Genomic DNA, 6165 nt, shown 5'->3' with positions numbered 1-6165 from the left:
ACAATATTGATTTTAATAGTTTTAATATGTGTACGATTTATTCATAATGTACTAAATAAGCTTCCAATGGAATTACACCAAAACGCTTATATATAAATGATAAAAAAATTAAACCAAAACATATCAAATAATTTTTATATAGTTTTAGCTTGGTTTAAAGTAAGAACATTTAGCCTAATAACTGTGTAACTAAAACTTAGTAAGGTTTGATGCAATTCAAATCAAAACATTATGCATTCTCACTAAATCTTTTAAAAGCATATCCACCGAAATTCAAACCATAGACAATTATTACTCGATAAAATTTAACATTCCTTTCAACAATGAAATTAAGAGCTCCTCTAGTTTGTGTTAAACTGACTTTAAGACTTATTATCATATATAGATAGATTACTGAAATTGAACAAATAATTTGAATATATATATATATAAGACTCCAGATTTTTTTGTTCTATTTGTATCTCTAATTCGACTTTGATTTTTCGATACAGTTATTTCTTATGTCGACCAATATTATTTAAATTATTTCATAATGAACTAGTTAATTAAACAGTACTTAACAAGTTAAGAATGTGATTATAGCCACCGAGCAGAGTTTTGACTGACTTAACAAGTTTTGAAATGCTTAATGCTTTTTAAATGTCATATCATGCAAAAGGTCTCACAAACCCTTGTGGCAGAGTACCTTAAGGCACATTCTACTATGCATCTTAAGAGCTTGACCGTCTCACAATTCAGTGAAATAAATAACGTAGCGTCCTGGTTAGTTAGTGTTAAGATGTATGGTATTAACGCCTTCGGAGCTTTGCTTCCTTAAACTAGATGAAATTGTAAATGGAAACAGGCTAATGGCGTTTATCTATAACCAATAACTGCTGGCCCAAAAATGTCCTAATAGATCTTATTTAACTGTCATGGAATGCAATAACTTGATATCAAATAATTAATTCATATGCATGTTTAAATAATCATTTTATTTAAATATACATTTGCATTAATTATTTAATTATATCACACATTACATACAGCATTCTCACAAACTATAATGTTCTAAATATATTATCCGACAACGTACGTAGTGCATTAATCGTATTCGCGGATGCTACCGTTATTCGTTTAAGTACATAATTGTTACATCTGTTCTATCGGAATACCTACTTAGTTGGGTATTAATTTCAGGCACAGTTCATGAAATAAATTGACGACATTTTAATGAAAGGGTGAAATTAACTTAAAATTTTACAAAAATTATTCGTAATACTTACCTATGGCCAATATTAGCGTTTTCAGCACTGTTTGAGGTCAACATAAAATTTGGCGCACTTTCATTGAAGAATATATAAATTTACTGCAAATAAAAAAAGAATGAAGAAAGACAAAAAATGTCTCACGAAAACGGAAAGTGGTCAATTATAATTTATAAAATGTTAAAAAAGTAATGAATGTATTTATTTTCATTTTTATGTTACGGCTTTTCCGCCCCTTTCTTTGAGCATAGATTCCTAATCTGAAAAAAACCCTTTATCTGTAAACACCCTAGAAGCTATATACATTACCTCCAAAATTATCTTGCGAGTCGCGAACGACGACACACTTTAATCGAAGCGAGAACAATCGTTTCTTGACATGCAATTCGCCTTTAAGAATGCCGCCGCAACACTTTTTTGACGGACGGAGGTTACAACGTACCATTCATACGCTGCGCGACCGTAAAAACCTTTTGCGATATTTCCGTAAGTGTTTAAAAAGCCATCTAATTTTGTCAATACAAGCACTTCATTATAAAATCGTTTGGAACAGCTATGCAGTTTACTTCATACAACAGTGTATCATTTAATTTAAGATATAGAATTTCTCTAGTACGTACGAACCGTAGGTCGTTACTTTTAAAGGTTTGAATACGAAACTAAAGATCTATTATATCGTATTTTCGATAATTCATTCATCACAGTTTAAACATTTTAATATTTCGTTTGCTGTAATTTACTAGATAAGGTTATACTTTTTAAATATAAACGAATTTTATTATTTTTTAGTATCCATTAATTGAAATGTCTCGTCTTTGAGTTCTAAGCTCGAAACTACAGCTTTTCTTTGACACATCAAACACTGCATTTTACACTTTAAGTTGATTTGTCTACATAGTATTTTTGAAAAGAATGTATGGTTTTTGCTTTCGAACAAATTTTCGTTAAACTTGCGTCGATATTTTTTGGTAAATGAATGAGAAAACCCGATTTGAGGAGACGGTCGTAGTCGCATGAGGTTGCCCGCTCCTTTAACATCTTTTTTTACAATTTACAAACCGCAGACATTTTAAAATTTTGCAGAAGGTGTACGGCATACTGTGGCAATTTAGATATAAAGGAGAGTTTTACCTTTATATCTGAATTGCCACAGTATGCCGTATCATCCTTTCTTGTAAGTTCTATCATCCCACCTCGCGGTGCTTTCTTTAGAAGCGGTACTGCAGTTTCGGCAGCATTACGACATTATCATAGCACTGTCTGGGCAGTTCTGGGTCCGACATTGGGTAATTAAGTTAATTCATTGCTCATTCATTAGCTTATTTAACATCGACTTCATGAAGAATACACTAATGAATAGATTCTGAAATTACACGGCCAAAGTAACGACAGCTTATGACATGACCTAGATTTTAGTACATGTAAGGTATAAGTCAAAATACTTTATCAATTGTTATTTACGAACGATATGTCCAGCTTTTTACTGTATATACGGTGCATTGTTAATTGGTTGTAGAAAAAGACGCCGTTGTGGTTTCTACTTTAACATTCTGGAATACAAAAATCCTTACTTTTATACTTAATGTTGTAATTTATTACTACAAAAAACACAAGCACAGTCATATAATGGATCTGAATCTTATTAAATTAAGATATCCTATCGTCATCGTCAACATTTCAGTCATAGGACGTCCACTGTTGGGTATAGGCTTCACTCACGTTTTTTCAATAGGACCGGAAGAAAGCTACCTGTATACAGCGTCTTCGGAAGGTATTAACAAGGTCCTCTGTCCATTTTGTGGAAGTCCTCGCTGCTCATGACAATCCATGGCGACTATTAAAGAACCTTAACGACCCAGAGGCCAAACGATCTGCCCGCTATGTGGCTTGTTCACTGTGGTTATCTTAAAAAGGGAATAATCTTGTAATCTATAAATGATGATTTGATTTGTATTTTAGGAGTAAATAGTAAAGAAAAGCATATCATTAGCAAATAATCTAACATTTCATCAAATTTTTGGTCTGTGATAGATTGGTAAGGTTAAAGGACAACGCTTTGTTACATAATTGTAACATTGGTCATGTGGCCGCGGGTCTCACGTTACTCGAAGTTACAATCTGCTCAGTTTGTAAATAACATTTTATCTGATAAGAAGTGTTAGAAATAATTCGTAACGTACTTTCGAGGAAATCTATCATAAATAAAATTATAATTAACATTATATATAAAAAATATGATTCAATAAATTATTTATTTAATAAAATATTACGATAAGAGACGATAACTAAAACATAATTGTACCGTTGTAATATATTATAAAATCTTTTATTAGATTCTTGATATGAATGTATCTCGCATATAAAGGTGGGTTGATTATAGGTATAAAAACATTAAAGGGATGAATGCTCAATTTCTGTCAATTATTATACCGTATACCGTATCCAAAAAATTAATGGTTTCCAAAATAATAAACAATGTAATTATAATATAGAAAAAGCGTTTTCCAAATTCGGATTACTACATATTTCAATTAATTATTGTTTACTATCAGTCCCTACAGACTGTACTGACAGAAGTTATATATATAAGCTAAAAGAAGAAGATATATAAGCCTATCGCATTTTAATAGGATATCAGTGTAATCTCTTTACCGTATAAAGTGTTCACTCTGACACTCTGTTACGATTGGAAATAGATGTAAAGCATTTAAAGAGCTAAAGCTTTCAATAATAACCAATCTCTCTGTATATTCAAGTTATCACTGTGTTAGCTACTTGGCAAATAAGTTATTTATTTTTAATTTTTCTTATTACTGTCCGACGTTGTATCATTTATGGTAATCACTTATGTACATCGCGAGAAGAACGACAGAGCATATAATTTAAAAGTAGAGAAAATAGATTTTATGAACCTGGCTCATCTTGTTACCTAAGTGGCATTTTCAGATTCGAGAAATTTCAGACCGACTTCGGGTCAGGCAGACTGTCGAAGGCGTTTAATTTTATACATCTTTTAAAGTAGCGAACCTCGGGGACTCTCTAAAGAGTCTTGGCTCGGCCCGCTAAATACTACAATTTCATCGGATTGAGAGGCCACCGGACTCTTAAATCGCTTAAATGGATACTCCATAAAGTGACAAGACTCAATGGCAATAAGAAGATCTCTGCATGGACTGTTACTAGTCGATAATATCCGTTTAGCACCCCTTTCCAGAGGCGCCTGAGAGGGCGGATTAGAGACTCTGTTAACACCGGGCTAAGATTAATACCACTTCGGAATGCAAAAACACTAGGAGATAAAGTGGCTGCCTACTCAAGCCAGGGCACAAAAATATTTTACATGAACTGAACTCTAACATTAGTCGCTTCACGGCCCCCTAATAAAACCTTATTTTAGCGAAACAGTCAATTTTTATTAAAAAGTTTGTGTTATTGTGTTAGAAAAGAACTTTACAAATATTTTGAAAGTTAGAGCGGTCTAAACATCACAACAGTTACATTCAATAGTGGAGTTGTTTCACTTTATTTTATTAAGTAAGAATACATCAACTTATATCTGCGCAACTATCATCACGAAATGAGGAGATCCGTAGAAGAATTAAAGTCGCCGACGAAGCTAGGAGAATTACTGGTCTCTTTGGCAGTATGCGGAGAACATCACTCGTGCAACAGACGGCGTTGGAGCCAAAAGTGACGAGTGACGACAACGAGCCTTTAGTCGCGGCGTGGGTAGGCCCCACACTAGATAGATAGATCGACGACATGACAACGGTCGCTGGATGACAACGGTGCAAGATCGGTCATTGTGGCGATCACAGTGGGCTGATATAGGGATGATGATGAAAAGGCGCGAAAATTTGTATAAGCTACTTGGGAAAGTGAATAAAAATACCCCAAGGGTTATTTAGTATTTTACACATTAAATTATTTAAGACATTTGATAATACTATAGGTGTAAACTTTTTCAAAATTGAGATCGACATTATATTGACCAATATTTTCTTTTACTAAAATATAGTGGTGCATGCTAAAGTGTTTTAAAATTTGGTAGTAGAAATTGGGACACCGGTGAAATTGTTTAATATTCATTACCTATAAACAACAAGAAGTCTTTTATTAACCAAGTCACCCTAAAATTATTATTAATATTTTTGTATCTAACTTCTCAAATGTCGCGATTTAGCTTTTTTACACTCAAGGATATACAAGACCACGAAAGAATCATTACAAACTTGTTCCTCTGCTGCATTTGGAATTAAAGTGCGAGTTTGGGTGTTTCAGTGTTTTACGGAAATAAAAACGATTCTATTTAAAGAAGACAGACACTGAATAAATTCGCAATAGAAATAAGTGTTTTAATTTTTATATAAGAAGTAGAAGTGATGAAACACACCTTTTACCAAATTACATGTTATTATTCGCGTTCACTAATTACGAAACAATATTTGCGAATTGTCTTAGAGACTGTCTTTTATAGCACAAAATAGTCCAAAATTACGCTTACTGTATAAAAGAAGTCGCAGACGTATACTAAAGAAATATATCAATATATCAAAATTCAGTAAATCTCATCTAAAGTGGGTGAAATTGGAAAGTTGATAAATGTGTGACGACTACCCTTACTTTCTTAAATAAAACTCTTATTCAACTTGATTAATGTGTTATGGTTGTCATATCAAATCTATTGTTTGTATAATTAATACAAGTATTGTGACGAAATGGAAGATAATAATATAAAACAGAAAACAGTAAAGTTCCAAAGAAGATATTACTGTCCGACTTGTAAAATAAGTACAAATTCCGATTATCAATTCCACCAACATATGGAAGGTATTCGTCATCGACAAAAGAAAATGTGCAACTCATATAAAAACCAGTATAATAAAGTAGAAAACCACGATTACGATTTAAGCTTTTA

Source organism: Battus philenor, unplaced genomic scaffold (genome assembly GCF_028537555.1).
Source record: "Battus philenor isolate CCGP_79_NKW_IND1 unplaced genomic scaffold, ilBatPhil1.0.hap1 SCAF_15, whole genome shotgun sequence".
Classification (NCBI taxonomy): Eukaryota; Metazoa; Arthropoda; class Insecta; order Lepidoptera; family Papilionidae; genus Battus; species Battus philenor.
The sequence above is the reverse complement of the archived record's forward strand: the minus strand, read 5'-3'. Positions refer to the sequence as shown.